The 18,825-nt window shown below is 38.6% G+C and overlaps 1 protein-coding gene across 1 annotated transcript in view; it reads right to left on the bottom strand.

Annotated features, from left to right (window-relative positions):
- CEP44 (centrosomal protein 44) overlaps positions 1-18,825 on the bottom strand; it is a 155,697-nt gene that overhangs the window by 23,923 nt on the left and 112,949 nt on the right. The gene's annotated exons all lie outside the window — the stretch shown is intronic.

Raw genomic sequence — 18,825 nt, 5'->3', positions numbered from 1 at the left:
CTTGGTTTTTACCAGCACTTGCCTGGGTAAAGCAAAAACCTGCTGTAAAACTTAAAACAGTCAACATGCGTCATTAGGTAGGTAGGCAACTCTAATATCCTTTGCTCCTTTTCTTGTCTAGAAATATTTCATTTTAAGTAGTTTATAAACAAAGCAAATTATATTAATAGCCATATGTTCAACCTATCTAACTAGTAGCAACCACAGGAATTTAGACAAATGGCCAGATTTTGAAAAGAATGCAGCTATTAGCAGCTACCATTGAAAACATATTTAGTTCAAAAAATACTTGGAACACTAATTAGTTTCATATTATATATTTCTGACATAATCACCTTGATTACTATGCTCACATCTGGTAACTACATTTCAAAAAAGAAATATTGAAAAGATTGGGGTGGTTTAGTCTGGAGAAGTGACCAGTAAAGGGGGATATGATTGAGGACTGTAAATAATAAATGAGATTGACCTATTCTATCAGGCACTCTTGTTTACCTTTTATATAAAACAAAACCAAGGTGAAACTGAAAGGCAACAAATTTAAAGCTAATTAAAACTGATGTGTTGCAGTGCATAAGCCTGTGGAACTCACTGCCACAAGATAGTTTTGAGGCCACAATTTTAGTAAGATTGTCTAATATTTTGTTCATTTATACAGATAATATCCTCAATTGGACTCATAGATATTAAGATCAGAAGGGACCATTATGATCATCTAGTCTGACCTCCTGCACAATGCAGGCCACAGAATCTCACCCACCCACTCCTTCAATAAACCTCTCACCTATGTCTGAGCTATTGAAGTCCTCAAATCATGGTTTAAAGACTTCAAGGTGCAGAGAATCCTCCAGCAAGTGACCCGTGCCCCATGCTACAGAGGAAGGCGAAAAACCGCCGAGGACACTTCCAATCTGCCCTGGAGGAAAATTCCTTCCCAACCCCAAATATGGCGATCAGCTAAACCCTGAGCATGTGGGCAAGATTCACCAGCCAGATACCCAGGAAAGAATTCTCTGTAATAACTCAGATCCCACCCCATCAAACATCCCATCACAGGCCATTGGGCCTATTTACCATGAATAGTTAAAGATCAATTAATTGCCAAAATCATGTTATCCCATCATACCGTCTCCTCCATAAATTTATCGAGTTTAATCTTGAAGCCAGATAGGTCTTTTGCCCCCACTGTTTCCCTTGGAAGGCTTCACTCCTCTGATGGTTAGAAACCTTCATCTAATTTCAAGTCTGAACTTCCCGATGACCAGTTTATATCCATTTGTTCTTGTGTCCACATTGGTACTGAGCTTAAATAATTCCTCTCCCTCTCCAGTATTTATCCCTCTGATATATTTAGAGAGAGCAATCATATCTCCCCTCAGCCTTCTTTTAGTTAAGCTAAACAAGCCAAGCTCCTTGAGTTTCCTTTCCTAAGACATTCCTCGGATCATCCTAGTAGCCCTTCTCTGTACCTGTTTCAGTTTGAATTCATCCTCCTTAAACATGGGAGACCAGAACTGCACACAGTATTCCAGGTGAGGTCTCACCAGTGCCTTGTATAGTGGTACTAACACCTCCTTATCTCTACTGGAAATACCTCGCCTGCATCCCAAGACTGCATTAGCTTTTTTCACGGCCGTATCACATTGGCGGCTCATAGTCATCCTGTGGTCAACCAATACTCCAAGGTCCTTCTCCTCCTCCCTTACTTCTAATTGATGCGTCCCCAGCTTATAACTAAAATTCTTGTTATTAATCCCTAAATGCATGACCTTACACTTCTCACTATTAAATTTCATCCTATTACTATTACTACAGTTTACAAGGTCATCCAGATCCTCCTGTATGATATCCCGGTCCTTCTCTACATTGGCAGTACCTCCCAGCTTTGTATCATCCGCAAACTTTATTAGCACACTCCCACTTCTTGTGCCGAGGTCAGTAATAAAAAGCTTAACTGAGATTGGTCCCAAAACCAATCCCTGAGGAACTCCACTGGTAACCTCCCTCCAGCCTGACAGTTCACCTTTCAGTATGACCCACCTGTAGTCTCCCCTTTAACGAATTTAAAGGTGCCACCTTTCAATTTTCATATTGATCCCCATCTTTTCCAATTTAACTAATAATTCCCCAAGTGGTACCGTATCAAACGCCTTACTGAAATCTAGGTAAATTAGATCCACTGCATTTCCTTTGTCTAAAAAATCTGTTACTTTCTCAAAGAAGGAGATCAGGTTGGTTTAGCACGATCTACCTTTTGTAAAACCGTGTTGTATTTTGTCCCATTTACCATTGACCTCAATGTCCTTAACTACTTTCTCCTTCAAATTTTTTTCCAAGACCTTGCGTACTACAGATGTCAAACTAACAGGCCTGTAGTTACCAAGATCACATTTTTTCCCTTTCTTAAAAATAGGAACTATGTTAGCAATTCTCCAGTCATAGGGTACAACCCCTGAGTTTACAGATTCATTAAACATTCTTGCTAATGGGCTTGCAATTTCATGTGCCAATTCCTTTAATATTCTTGAATGAAGATTATCTGGGCCCCCTGATTTAGTCCCATTAAGCAGTTCGAGTTTCGCTTCTATCTCAGATATGGTAATATCTACCTCCATATCCTCATTCCCATTTGTCATACTACCATTATCCCTAAGATCCTCATTAGCCTCATTAAAGACTGAGGCAAAGTATTTGTTTAGATATTGGGCCATGCCTAGATTATCCTTAATCTCCACTCCGTCCTCAGTGTTTAGCGGTCCCACTTCTTCTTTCGGAGGCAGAGCTAAAATGTATAACTCCTCATGTTTCAGGATTTAAGCCAACCTAATCTTAATTGGCCTGTGGTTATGCATTATAACTATAAGCAATTTATTCTAGAATTGTTTATAATGAGGTTTATTGCACTTCTCTCTGAAGCAGCCAGAACTGGTCACCACCAAAGACAAAATGTTGAGTTAGGTGACCACTAGACTGATCTGCTAGGATGTTTCTAACGTGCCTATCTTTAACTAATTAATTTATTAAACAGTTACTGTTTTCCAACTCAGCTCGGGAGTAACTCATTTGTTTCAGCTGATCAGTATAATACACCAAACTTTTGATATGTGTCTGTTAACAGACAATATACATTGATACCAATTCAACAGATGTCAAAATCTCAATTTCCCACACAGCATATGATGACGCTGTTAGAACATGCCCCTTAAAGAAAAAAGAAGTTAGATGGGTTGTATAAATATCGGTGTTTCACTTTCTGCTAGAGATCAAGAGACCAAACCTGAAGCACACAGTGATTTAGGAGGCAAGTTTTCAGAAACTGAGAACTGAGATCCATTATCAGTTGCATGCCTAAATGTGTGTGCAACTATTGCAATTGTGAACACATCAAATATATTTGTATATAAAAACAAGCATTTAGATTCCTAACCAACTAGTGTACAAATATGTATGCACAATTGTTTATGCAAGTGGACTCAGGGCACTCCGAAAAAATCTGGTCCTAAAGGTAGGGAAGGATTAAAAATGTATGTTACTTATATGTACATGTCTTTCTAAGCCGGGAATCAGCGAATTCAACAAGTTTTTCTGGACTATGTTTTTTAACTTAAAAGAGACAGCTTTTGGAATATAAGGTATATAAAGTAAATTTTTTATTACACACACACACACACACTGTATAACTGGGCGTTCCAATAAATGGAAGTGCTATTAAGTAACATAGGGCTACATGGAACAGACTTTGGATTCAAATAACTAGAGTTTTCAGAATATAGGAATTAGAGTAATTGGAATTATACTGTATATACATATATATATATATATACTATATATACATATATATACTGTATATATATATATACACACACAGTATATACAACTGACGTCTGACAATCAGATATGAAGGTTGACAAGGCAATATCTAATCATTTGGTAAAAATCACATTTACAATAAGAAAACTATTAAAGCATTATCACAAGTTGGAACTTATTGAAGGCACTCAGAAGATGAGAATGAGGTAGCAAATTTGAGCAAACTCAAAGCAAATTTTCATGAGAAAAATAACCAGCTAGCCTCCAAGACATAACTAAAAAGACATGCTTAAAATCAAATATTACATCTATAGCAGTTTAGTTCCTTGTGAAAATAGTAAAATATATATGAGAGTTTTATCTCTCAGGAAGAGAAAGTCCTAAATATCTTTAGGAAAGATTTCCTGTAAAGCTTCCCCACGTTTGGAAGTCTCCCAAAGAGCAAGAAAACTGTTTGATCTACAGAGGTACAGTAGGCACAAAGATGAATGGAAAAAAGAAATGGTGAACTTAATTTCCATGCAATGATCTTAAACCATTTTAAAAGATCTTAAACGTCTTAAATTAAAAGTCTTGACATCATTCCAAATCTTAATGTGTTTTGCAAAAGAGCTCATTATTTTTAAGAAAACTATTCAGTCAAAAGAAAAAAGAAATCTTCGAACAAAAGATATTAATCGCCAAGAACCTAAAATGAAGGGTTAAGAGTGAACTTGAATCAGATATTGAAAATTATTTGCAATGACTTCTCAGTATTACGGTGCAATAATCAGACCTAATATATATTTCTTTCTGAGCGAGTTCCTAGAGCTTTTGGATGGGAGCATTTTTAATGAATAAAACGATAACTGATACCACCCATTCTTTCCTCATGGTGGCATTCAGGCTATTTTAGGCTTTCATACAGTGCCTATTGCTATGGTAAAGAAACACAATGTCCAAAACAAAAGGTGTTTTTCTCTTTCGATATGAGAAAGTAATGTTACTATATGGTGTCAAGATTCCTTTCCCACTCTGAACTCTAGGGTACAGATGTGGGGACCTGCATGAAAACCCCCTAAGCTTACTTTTACCAGCTTAGGTTAAAACTTCCCCAAGGTACAAACTATTTTACCTTTTGCCCTTGGACTTTCGCTGCCACCACCAAACGTCTAACAGGGATATAATTTGGAAAGAGCCCGTTTAGAAACTTCTTTCCCCCAAAAATCCTCCCAAATCTTACACCTCCCTTCCTCGGGAAGGTTTGATAAAAATCCTCACCAATTTGCATAGGTGAACACAGACCCAAACCCTTGGATCTTAAGAACAATGAAAAAAGCATTCAGATTCTTAAAAGAAGAATTTTAATAGAAGTAAAAATAATCACCTCTGTAAAATCAGGATGGTAGATACCTTACAGGGTAATTAGATTCAAAACATAGAGAATCCCTCTAGGCAAAACCTTAAGTTACAAAAAAGACACACAGACAGGAATATACATTCTATTCAGCACAGCTATTTTCTCAGCCATTTAAAGAAATCATAATCTAACACATAGCTAGCTAGATTACTTACTAAATTCTAAGACTCCATTCCTGTTCTGTCCCCGGCCAAAGCATTATACAGACAGACAGAGAACCTTTGTTTTTCTCCCTCCTCCCAGCTTTTGAAATTATCTTGTCTCCTCATTGGTCATTTTGATCAGGTGCCACCGAGGTTACCTTTAGCTTCTTAACCCTTTACATGTAAGAGGATTTTTCCTCTGGCCAGGAGGGATTTTAAAGGGGTTTACCCTTCCCTTTATATTTATGACATATGGACATAATTTTTCTTACAACATTGATTAAGATTAAATCTTTTTGGAAAACATATGTTATTATTAGGGCTCTATGTCTGTCACGGAGGTCACAGAAGTCACAGACTTTCCATGACCTCCGTGACTTCTGCAGGGGCCAGTGTGGCCGACCCCAGTGCTGCCCAAGCAGCTGGCTCTGGGGCCAGCTGCTCAGGTGACCCCAGAACAGCCAGCTGCTGCTCCGGGTGGCCCCAGGAAGCAGTCCCTGGCTGGCTGGCTGGCTGGAGCAGCCACTGCTCCTGCAGCTCCAGGCATCTGGTGCTGCTGCCACCCCCTGCCTCCCGATTTAATCACCAGTATTTTTAGAATAAGTCATGGACAGGTCATGAGCTGTGAATTTTTGTTTATTGCCCGTGACCTGTTCATGACTTTTACCAAAAATACCCATGAGTAAATTGTAGCCTTAGTTATTATTTATTTTTTTAATATTACCATACCACCTAGGAGCCCCTGTCACACACCAGGGCTCCATCATTCTAGACGGAACAGAAAGGCAGTCCCTCTTCCAAAGAGCTTACAATAAGTGTAAAATAAAACCAATGAATAGAGAGACAGACAGGGGAGTTCAAGGAAACCATGAGAAAATGTTGGACACCATAATATGCCATGGTCTCAGCACACCAGCAGCCTAACTATTTTTGTAGGTATCACAGAAAAGGAGAGTTTTAAGGAGTCTGAAGAAAGATGAAGTAGCTTTGTGGATCGTTTACAGGGAACTCTTCCCAAGCGTGAAAGGCAGCATGGAAGAAAGCACAAAAGGACTTGTTTATAAATGTAATAAGTAGGTGGCAATGAAGGTCACGTTTATAAACAAGCCTTTTTGTGCTTTCTTCCACACTGCCTTTCACACTTGGGAAGAGTTCAGTTGTCCGATTGGAGATGGGAGATGACATCTTGATTGTGAATGAGAGATGGATGGGGGGAAGCCAGGAAGGGCCTTAAAAGTGAAGACAAGTTGCTTAGATTTGATGCAGTAGAAAAGGGGGAGCCAGTGGAAGGAGTTAGAGAGGTGACATGGTCAAAGCAACAAGTTAGAAAAATGATCTTTGCAGCAGCATTCTGAATCCATGTGAGTGGGGAAGTCTGTATTTGTCAAGGCCAGAAAAACAGATGTTTTGGTAATCAGAACACAAGATGATGAAAGCTTGCGGCCTGCTCTATACCTTGATCTGAATATAGTCAATATGAGGGCTCAGCCTGATCTCTTGCAGTGTGTCCCACAGCCTGTGTCCTGCTGCCAAGAATGCTGTCTTCCAAGTGCTGCTTAGAACCTGGTTCTAGCCATCTGCATCTTCGCCTTTAGGGATCATGAAGGCTAAGATCGTTTTGTGGTTGCTAGCAAGCACTCCCGAGCAAAGTACTGTCAGCTAGCTCCAAACCATATAGAAAAAGGAAATAAAGCCACTGCCTCATAATAAGTCGTCATTCAGAAAAGAAGAGACTGAATCGGGACATTTGTCACTTGGGAAGTGCATGCATGTTGTTGGCAGGTGTGGGGATTAGATTGGTAACACTTGTCAAGATGCGTACAAGGGAAGAGTTCTTTGACTGTATTTTCTGATGTTATTCTCAAAAGCTACTTTATTATATATAATAAATGGGCTGGGCAAAGCCTTTAACTCAAATTCCAGGGAAGGGAAGATTAGGTAGATGCATGTGGCCAAAAATCAACTTCATATGGACCTATTTGGGAAGTAATCAACCTCTTGGCATATGGAGCTATGTAACCTACATAGCAAATCATGGAAGCAGTTTTAGCTTGGTATACTCCATGGACCCAAAATTCTGTAGCAAGATTCCTACATTCAATTCAGGTAAACTGTAATAAGGAGGTTTAGATTAATATATTAAATATTAAAATGAACACCACGATCAGTATGGCAGCCCCTATGTTATTTATTTTTATATTAAATGTATTTTATGCGGTTCCACATTTTCAGTATGCCATCTTTAGGTCATCTTTATATTTCAGATTCAACAATGCAGTTGACACGTCTAAGAGGTGTTGGCTTAGAATACCTACTCACATCACATGCACTCAGATCACATTTTCAAGTTTTTCTTACCAATCATGACATCTAGAAACAAATCTGTTTCAAAATGAAAGCTGAAGGAGCACAATTCTGTGGCAAAAAGTGAATTAGGTTGCCATAGAATATATAGAACCCTAGTAATAACCTTAATAACAGCAGCCATGTGGACTGCAGTGCTGAATTTATCACAGGGTTCGTCCTGAACGAAAGAACTTTGATAAGTAAGTTTTAAGATGACACAGGCTATTTAAAAGTTGGGCAACTTTTTTTTAAAAAGTTGGATTTTATGGTTTTTGTCATTAAGAAAGATTATTTTGTTCTTTTTTTAAAAAAATGCTGAAGACCATCACACCGTAATATGTTTCTGAATATACGATATGTGGGAGTATCTTGAAACACAAGATCAGTCAGTTGGATAATATTCAGGTTTTGGTTTGGTTTGCAACTCAGAATAATAAATACCTCACATGTTCCTTTAAACAATGGAGTGAAATGTTTGTTTTAATAAATCTGTTTGGTATTAGCTTATTTGGACCTTATGCTTTGTTGTCGTTTTTTTTACCTGCCTGTTTTGTACTTTGTAATCATACCTTTTTATTTATTTATTGTCCCCTTCAGCTTCTGAGTTACAAAGTTGATCTGACATTAAGCTGTTCCTTTTTTGTATCAGAGAAGTAACAAAAAAGGTAAATCATATTATATTATCCTTCACTTTCTTTGAACCATCTGGCCTGCTGGATCAGAGCCCAATACTGTCAAGATTTCATGATGAAAAACAAATACACTTAGCTAAGAGGGGAAGTTAAAGTAGGAGTGTCGCCCCATGAAAAGTTTGCAGCAATTCAGAGGTGTCCCTGTGAGTTATGTTGAGCAGTGGAGGAAGGAAGTCATTGTCCTCAAAAACAGAGCGCTATCCTGGCAGTAGGGCCTTTAGTGCTTCCTCACATATCTAGGACCATTCTCTTCAGCATGAGGCTTGTGTTCAGGGCTGCAGAATATAACAAAAAACATAGCTGCTGAGTTTTTCTAGCTTGTCCTGGCTTCACTGCATTTGATACAGAAGAAGGAAAGACAAGCCTCTGTATCAGTGCTTTCTGTAATATAAGGAATTTGAAAGGAGGAACAATGGTGTATTGTATACTCAGCAATTTGTTGACGTTTGCTGTATTGAACAACCATATAAATAATATAGGGCCGATTCTGGATCTCACAGAAGTTAATGGGAGTTTGGCAATTGCCTTTATATAGAGACAAGATTTAACCCAGTGTTTAAGATCCAAACTGGATAAATGGTTAGTAGGACTGAGCCAGCCGTAAGGGGAAAAAAGGCAGATCAATCAGGTATTTCTAGGACAACCTTCAGCTGAGTACTTAATACAATAATTAAGGTTTGCCTATAACTGTCCATGATGTATTCTGCTCTTCACCGCCACTAGGTTTTACAGCTTTGTTTATTGTTTTCCTCCTTACTCTCACTTTCTTCTTGTTGTTTTATTTTCTTTTATGTCACTTTTCCTGGTGAGGGTCACAGTGGCAGCATGGAGAGTAGGGAGGACCAGACCTCTCTTTCCTCCACAATAGGTTCCAGCACTTCCTGGGGTTCCCCAGCATTCCCAGGCCAGCCAGGAGATACAATCTCTCCAGCATGTCCTTGGTTGGCCTCAAGGCCTCCTCCCAGTGGGACATGCCCAATAAACTTCCAAAGGAAGCCTCCAGGGGAATCCTTATCAGGAGCCCAAACCACCTCAGCTGGCTCCTTTTGATCCGGAAGAGTAGCAGCTATACTACTAGGCTCTTCCAAATAGCCAAGCCCCTCACCCTATCTCGAAGAGTAAGCCCAGCAACCCTGCAAAGAAACTTCATTTCCACTGCTTGTACCCGTGATCTCGTCCTTTCTGACATTACCCAAAAAGTGCATGACCATAAGTGAGGATGGGGATGTAAAGTGACCTCTAAATCAAGAGCTTCATCCAAGAACTCAGCTCTCACTTCACCATCACAGATCGGTACAGCACCCACATCACTGTTGCCACTGCACCAATCTTCCGATCTCTCACTTTCTTTGGTGTTTTAATTGCTTATCATTGATCACTGTGGAAAGGCTTTTGCAAAAAACAAAAAAAAAGCTGAGTCTTGTAATATGCTGTGGTAACCATTAGGCTGGGACAAAACTCTCTCTTTAGTCAATAGTTCCATAAGAGCTTGATTGAAAGCACCTTAAATTCAGTCTTTCAAGATTCATCATATGTTCCTTAGCTGCATTGTCCAAGAGAAATGCAGCTCACTCAGAGGCGTCCTGAATGGAGAAGCAGTCTCAAACACTTGTCACAGAGGCTGGGATCCAATAGAGGATGCAGGCCACTAATCTGATGCATTTCTGGTAGCGTTTCCTGCTAAGCAGTTGGGGTGACTCATTCTTCACAATTTGGCATTTCTACATTCAGTCCATCTTTATCAATAGATACAGAAAGTTATAATGATCCAAATCAGAGATGACAAGCGCATGGATCGCTGTGGCCTGATCTTCATCAGAGAGACAGAGAGAGAGGGGTGCAGTTTCTTTGCAAGCTGGAGATAAAAACCATGCATTTCTTGCCATTGTTGCTACTTGGGCATCCAGGGATAGTGATAAATCCAGGGACAGTGATAGCTGCAAGGCTTCGTACTACCGTGAACAAATGGAAAAAAGATAACGTGATGGAAGGAGAGGTGAGTGTCTGCACTATCTCTTCTAAGTGTTTCCTCCTTCCTACCAGCATCATCACTTCATTTTTGCCTGGGTTCACCCAGGTGCTGCTTTTCATCCAGGTGCTGATCCCCACAGGCATTGTGAATCTGTGTGACATCATTGGAACCTCTGCCAAAAAGACAGTCTCTCTTCTCTTGTCATAGTTCAGTTTCAAAATGTTTAAATACAGCACAAACAGAAACTGCTTTGATCTAGAAAAGATAAGATCTTTCAATCATTAGCACCTGCCTTTTATGATCTAAAAAATAACATTAAAAATTAAAAAATAAGATATTACAACTGTTGTCATATTGTGCACTGACACTGCTGTCATGTCATGAAACAATGTAAAACTAATATTAAAATAACAAATCTTATAAAACAAAATTCAAAACTTCAAAATATTTTCCCCAAATTGCCAGTTGTTCTGATTTAAATTATATATTTGTTTTTGTTCCAAATCAGAACAAAAATACATTTTTAAACATCACACACTGGAAAGGGAGAACTACTAAGGTATTTTTCACCATCTCTTAAATCAATTTCTCACTGTCTGAGCCTGTCCTGAAACTCTTACTCAAGCAGTAACCTAACTGATTCCAATATGACTATTCATGTTAGTGAAGTTTGCTTAGGCCCTTTATAATGTGGTGTACAAACTAAACAATAAAATCTGAATTCTTCCCAATTTTTCCAGCACACAGTTATGGCTTTTTGCTGTAAGGTAAGTTACGGAGGAGTTCTGAGCTTCTGACATTACATTTTTTTAATTTTATTTATGTGAAAAAACCTTGAAGCATTTGTACTTTTAAAAACTAGACATTTAGCCAATGACAATGAGATTCCAAACAGAAGAGGGCATATCATGTCTTAGAAAAAATCCCAGAACTGTCCACTGATATCAGTGGGAAGTTCTGCTTAAAAACTGGCACAATATGATCAACACAAAGTAAAACGTAGGTCAAAATTGGAACCTTTGGCACCAGCACTGAGAGAGTGTGTTCTTAAAAAGGAATCAAATACACCAAGTCACTATTATTTGGCCTCTTGATGTCTTCTGAAATGTCAAGAGTTTAAAAAGAGCAGATAAGAACAAACATACTATAAAAATTTTTGCAAATTCTTTGGTAAACAGTAAAATAAGTATTATTTAGGCAGGGGATTTTGGGAGAAGAAAAAACATCTCTCTTCCATTATACATCTATTCCATGGCACAGTTTTGTGGTTGGAAGCATAATGCATGTCTTTAACAACAAAATAACACTGCCTGCATACATACATGGATAACTACTGAAGTTGTTTTTGCTACTGCTAATTTTTCTTCAGCTTGGTGTCATGTATCTTAGCTTAGAAACATATCTTAGAGACAGATAGTTCAGAAAATGCTCAGTGTTCTCTGACAAAACAGACAGAGATTCTAACTTAATTTCCAAGGATGAATCTCAGAGGGCCAAATTTAATAATATATTTTATGGGTAAGTTAAAATGCTTCAGGATGAAATACAAGATCTATCTGTTCAGTGAGGTCTTTGATTTTTAATTCATTATAACAGAATGGGGTCTGTACTCAACTCTTATTTTGAAGAATTTAACTTTGATGGCTGTTTTAATTGCTGCAAGTCAGTGTGGGCACCATTATTAGTATCCAAATAAACAAATCATATTTTACTTTATTTACATTTAAAACTTTAATTAATTAATTCACAATAAAACACTTATATTTACAAATTAACTCATGCTTGGCCATTAAGACCTAACATCCCTATTCAGGGAAGCAATCTGATTCAGGACAGCACTTCAATGCATGCTTAATTTTAGGCATGTTTTTAAATCCAACTGGTTTTAATGGGGCTTAATCCTGTGTTTAAGTGGTTGCCTGAGTCAGGGCCTAATTTAGCATTAACCCACATACCAAAGTAATGAGACAATGTACACAACTCTAGGGTTTTGATTTTGCCTATCCTCACAGTAGTATGCAAATAGAGAAAAGGGCAAGGAGCTTTCCTCATTCCTCAAACCCCTGTGCAAGAGCCAAGCACCCTCACATTCAGGGAAGACGAGGACTATACAAGTTCGGACATCCTGAAGGGAATGAGTTAAGACTTTCTCTCCTCTGAAGAAGGGGGGGAGACACTATACTTCAACCTTGACTCCTGCAGGCACTGGGTGTTAGTTACTCTTCAATTCCACTTTTCAGCTCAAACTCCTCTTATTTCTGACTCATCATAGCAACATTAATGTATATATTAGTTCTTAAAGTGTCCTGGGCAAGTAAAATCCATTTCTCAACTTCAATAAGTTCAGTCTAGTGGCTGTAGAATTTACATATTACATTGCACATTTTCTCCTGAATGCAAAGTTCAGCCATGCTATGAAACTGTGGTATAGTTACCACCGTTTCACAGTATGACTGTACTCTAGTGTATGACTGTACACTGCATGAGATAATGCAGTTAGAAGAAACTGCTGAGCTTTGTGGACTTCAACTCCAGCTAAAACTGTTCACTGCTCAGGAATGTTCACGATAGGTTCAAGACCTCCGATAAACCAGATCCTCAATCAAGTAAAAACTTCCACAGAAATTCCAGTGTCAGAGTTAGCCAGCCATAAAGACCTCTGGTTTGTAGGCACCTCACTGCCAAGAAGAGAGAACCTGTTACCCCAAAACAAGGAGCCAAGATCATTGCAGTAGGTGATCAGTGAAAGACAAAAGTTGTGACATTGCAAAAGCCTGTAGCTACAAAGTGGTCACTGCTGCAGATCAACTAAAAAGCCTACAACAGAACTGCAAGTAAACTCACTAGCATTATGGCAAAAGTCATCTGAACTTTAAATAATGTTTAGGGCATTAGCTGAGGAGGTGTGTTATCAATTAAATAGGCAGTTGCTTAAGGTCATCAATGTATATTAAAGCAAAGGTAGCTTTAGAATTCCCTTTCTAGCTAACCAGGAAAAATTCTCCTATGAATTTATAAAAGCATTCAATAATGCCATAGTGAATCCTTCTCTCAAGGTTGAGTTACCTTACAGTATTACAGCTTCCATCAAAGCAAAGAGGGGTGATTTGAATACTGGGTTATTACTTAATAGTTACTAATTGCTAGGTTCTTTTTATTTATTTTTGTTTTTTTCTCTTTTCTTGTTTAATTTCAAATCAGTCAAGATGTCTGAAAAGATATTCTCAGCATCAAATATGTAACATACCATATTGGTCCTACAATATTGGATACTGATCATTAAAATTGGTCTACATATAACAAGTGTGCAACCAATTGATATATTTGATCAGTGGCTCTGACAGTGTTTTATAACACAGGAAATGGATATATCCATCTTAAAACAGAAACACAAATTATAATATAGATAAATAGTTTTTGATTTTCAAATCTTGATTTTGGATTTAGGATACATCAGTGACTGGTTTGTGATGCGCAACTTTGAACTGCAATCATTACAACTGCATTTCTAAAGCCTAACTGAATTTGATAAGTCATAACTAATTTATAAATCTTGATACATTTTTCACTCTCTCGTAATTCTCTAAATCCATCCTTAGAAATGAGCTACATAAAAAGTTCTGATTTGCCTGCTGTAATCAGATTCAGTAGCTTTGTTTATACGACAGCTGCCAAGACTTTTGAATCACTAAGTCAGACTGTGACATGCCCGCTTGTATAACTTGTATTTGTTGGCAGGGTGTGAAGGTTTTGTAAACCTGTTGTTGGATGTATAAATCTAGTCACATGTCCAAAATTGAAACAAAATAATAGATTTGTACAAAATTAGTTTTAAAACCGTGGAGGCAGATTCACTCAATCTGATGCAGGTAAGTGTAATTTACACCTTCCTGCCCCCCTAATTCTCAGAGGCAAAGAGAAGATTCACCACAGGGGTAGCAGACAGTGACCAAACACCTCAGAGTTTCTGCCTAGAGGGAGGAACTTTAAAATCCACCAGGACTCCACACATTCCCTGCGAGTAGGGAATGAGCTGAATCAGTGCATCTCAGGCTGCAAGGGCCATTTCAGATATGTCTACACAGCATTTTGGAGCAGGCCTCCCTGCCTGGGTTGACAGACTCAAGCTAGCAGAGCTCACACTAGAGCTCAATAAATAGCTGTGCAGACAGTGCTTTGAAGTTGCAGCTCTGAAGCCTGCCTGCCCCTCTCCCTTCCCACCACCACTTAGTTTGGAGGATGGGCTGGCTCTCTACAAGCCCCATTCCCAAAAGGAAGAAAGCTGTGGCTGCTTACCTCAGCTGTTGGTCTTTCCATCACTTGAGGATCCCTATAGTCCCTAATTTCATGATCTATCCTTTAGTTATGAAGTTAATAGAACAGACGCTAGGACAAAAGAGAAAGAAATAACTTCTCTAGGTATCATTCACCATTGCTTCCAACTATTGCTTAAAAAGCCCCCCACCCCAATTCACTGAACACTCTCTCCCCACCAATTAGTTATGTGTTATCAAATTATGGTAGAGTTGAGGTATCCTAATATAGTCTAAATCCAAAATCAAGATATCTAAATTAAAGAACATTTATCTATATTACAATTGTAAGATCAAGTTCTTAATTAGCAAAATCTAGTGGAACCTCCAATTTCCTTTAATCCTTATTTCTCTTAAGATAGGGGTCCTGTTTCCTGTATTACTATCATTGTCAAAACACTTTTTCCAAAGACTTAACAAAATAAATGTAAGAGACATAGTATTTCCATTTCAGAAAGGGAAAAGAAAACAAAGAAATAATGAAAAAACTTCAAACTGAAGATTTAGCAAAACGTCACTTCATTAATGTAGTCCTGATTTTTGTAGACCCAGTCTATTTGAGGCTAAGAACATTTGATGCACTTTGTGCTTTTTCTTAGCAGGTAGGATACCAAGTGTGACAGTACTCCCCATAAGGCTTTATGGAGATATTCTTATGAATGTATATATAACATAACTAGAATGTGTTTTATGCTACATATGCCATGTAAGATATCTCTGTAAAAGGTTATGATCTACTGAATCTATTAATCCTATTTGTATGCATGTATCATTTTTGTATTCAAAGTTATGAATATTGGCTGCATAGTTGTTTGATTCTGTGTACGTTTTAGTGGAGCAGTTGGTCAGCTTCCTGAGAAAAGACTATTCTCAGTAAGTGCCCAATCAAGAAGCTCTTAAGCCAACAATGAACTTGGAGATGCCAGTCCACATCTGGGCTTTCCCAGGAATGTGGCTTGGCTGGTGAGGAACTCAGTCATGCGTGGTCATGTGACTTGCCCAGGTGACTCCAAAACTCCATTTTGCCGCTGGACTTTGCTAGGAGAGGAGAGGGGGTTTCCACCCACAAGAGAAAGTCTACTGAAACCCTGGGGAGACTCCTCCATTTTTGTCTTCAGCTGGCTAAAGAGAGAGCCTCTCCACCCCCAAAGATACCTGAAAGAAACTGGAACAAAGGACAGTAACTACAAGGGGTGTGATTGATTGCTGGACCCAGACTAGAAGAAAACTATCCTGTAAAAGAAAGCTTACTGGAACTGGTGAGATTTTATCTGTATTCAGTTTTATTATTATACTAGACTTAGACTTGCGTGTTTTATTTCATTTTGCTTGGTAATTCACTTTGTTCTATCTGTTACTACTTGGAACCACTTAAATCCTACTTTCTGTATTTAATAAAATCACTTTTTACTTATTAATTAACCCAGAGTATGTATTAATACCTGGGGAAGGGGGGAACAGCTGTGCATCTCTCTCTCTCTATCAGTGTTATAGAAGGCGAACAATTTATGAGTTTACCCTGTATAAAGCTTATACAGATTTATATAATGGATTTATTTAGGGTTTGGACCCCATTGGGAGTTGGGCATCTGAGTGTCAAGGACAGGAACACTTCCTAAGTTGCTTTCAATTAACCTACAGCGGTTAGAGGACGTGGTTCAGACCTGGGTCTGACTCAAACCAGGCAGGGCACTGAAGTCTTAAGCTGACAGGGCAGGAAAGCAGGAGCAGAAGTGCCAAGATTACATCAGGTGGCAAGCCCCAGGTGGTTTCTGTGATCCAAACCGTCACACCGAGTGCCAAATAAAATGTTCTGTAGTACATGCACTTTCTGTCTTACAAGTAGTAGCTTCATGTCCCTTGCAGAAAGTATTTTCAGCATTACCTCTGACCTGGACTTACGTAGCTTAGTCTCCACAACCCACGAACTATTAAGCACTGCAACTGACTTTGGTACTGTTTCAAGATGATGTGAATGGCATATTCTGCCATCATGAACAGATTGTATTTTGCTGTCACTGAACCTTGGAGGGAGCAAATATTTTTTTTAAATTACTTCCCCCAATAATTCAGACATTTATGCTAATGCATCATTACCAATCATGTTTCAATATGGAACATATTTAGGAACAAAGGAAATCATTGAGAGAGAACTAGGTTCACTTATTATTGCTATTCAAGAATCCATAAATACATAAGTATACTGATATTTTTCTACCTTTCATTTGTCTCAAGAGAGAAGTATTTCAAGTGTTCAGTAAATAAGGTTCTCAGTTTTTTCCACCACTGTGAAATACCGTTGTGTTTAAGCCTCTCTTTTAAAACCACTGCAATGTTCTTTGTTTGAATACTCAAATGATGATTAGTTACATCTGCTTTCACACGACTAAAGTGTTTGGAAGACAAACAGTAGCTAAAAAAAGATAAACAAAAATATTAAATATTAACTTAAGGAAAACTACAAGGGCCTGTTCTTCCACAAGGCTCTTAATTTAGCCTACAGTTTTCTGCCCCCATACTGCATGATAGCCATAATTTAGAAATCTGATATATACACATCTAAACTCTATTGTTTGTGTCCTCTTTTGCTTTGTGGGGGGCAGGGTATGCAAATTCACAGGTGCAAAATTAGAAGTCATTTTTGTACCTTAATCTACAAAATACATTATTAACAAGTTATGTTAATGACTATTTGGGAGCTTCAGTCTGTACCTAAAATTTCCATGCTTGTGGGTTTACTAGCAGTTAAATGCGCTGCACCATTAATGTTATATTGAAGTGCAATTCCACTTTGAAAAGTGATAGTAAAAATAGTAATGGCCTGTGTTATATGGAAGGTCAGATTAGATGATGTAATAGTCCCTTTTGGTTTTAAACTCTGAACCAAGTTTAACTGCTAGTCCTGCAAATGCAGGTATTATCTGAAAGCCAAGCTTCATCCTGAGTTTGACCTCACCAATAACAAAGATTAAGTACCTCTTATATATCACTTTTCATCAGTATATCAGTTAGCAAAGAAGGTCAGCATTATTATCTTCATTTTACAGATGGGGAAACTGAGGCACAGAGCAGTCAAGCGTCACCCAACAAGCCAGTGGCAGGGCTGGGAATAGAACCCTGGTGCACTAATCCTAGTTTAGTGCCCTAGACACTGGGCTCCACTTATCTGCCCTGCATAAGGACTCTGCAATCTAGTGGTGATGTGCAAACTGGAATCCAGCTAACTTTCCTATCATTCCAAAGCATTTCTGCTGATGCTCCTACCACTGCTGCTCTACACCCTTCCAAAAATACGCAGTCCGCTGGACTCAGCTTTGCTTCTCCTTTCCCTCCTGAAAAAGAATAGGTTGTTCAGCAATCATTCAACCTGTTCCTTCTCTTTCCATTCCTTGCCAGAACCCATTCTCCTTCCCCTACACTCCCAAATTCTCCCACCAGGACCTCCTGTGCCTAGTCATCTTATCTCAGTCTTCCTATCCCACCAAACCATAATCTCTTGCCCTCCTTCTCCTCCGGCAGATTGTACTGCAGGACCCTGTGAATGTAAATAGCATCCAGTGGTCTCCGCCAGTTCAGAAAAACATGGGGATTGAAACACGTGATGCACCAGCTAAACATTTACATAAGTAATAGTAGTTCTGGAAAAAAGCAGAGAATTTTTTTAAGTCTATTTACTGAGAACTCATATCTCAGAATTTCTCACAAGTTTCACTAAGCAGCCGTCTGGTGGTCACTACTCTGCTGTAAAAACAGTCTGTAGGAAAAAAAGATATCCTTTCATGACAACAGTGATAGACCCTGCAGTGACTACTTTGCAGTCCTCTGCTAACTCTTCTACAAGCTAGTCACACCATTAGAAAGACGGTCACTGTATTTAAAGTATGTAGTGTATTTCCACTGCCACCAAATTTTAATTACTATGATCCTGCATGGGACATGAAGATCACAAATTACACTGTAGTGTTGGTATTTTCTTTCCCAGGGTGTCTACTACATCCTCCACAGAACTCTGAGGAGTCTATAAGTTTTTCTGCTTTTCCCTCATCATCCTTGGTGTCCCAGACTGAGAGATGACAAGACAGGCCCTAAAACAATTCCTAAGAGCCCAGTCTTGAAGCCACTCTTCATCCAGCCCTCTGTTGTCTATCTA

Source organism: Lepidochelys kempii, chromosome 4 (genome assembly GCF_965140265.1).
Source record: "Lepidochelys kempii isolate rLepKem1 chromosome 4, rLepKem1.hap2, whole genome shotgun sequence".
Taxonomy (NCBI): Eukaryota; Metazoa; Chordata; order Testudines; family Cheloniidae; genus Lepidochelys; species Lepidochelys kempii.
This window is presented reverse-complemented; position numbering and strand designations above follow the sequence as displayed.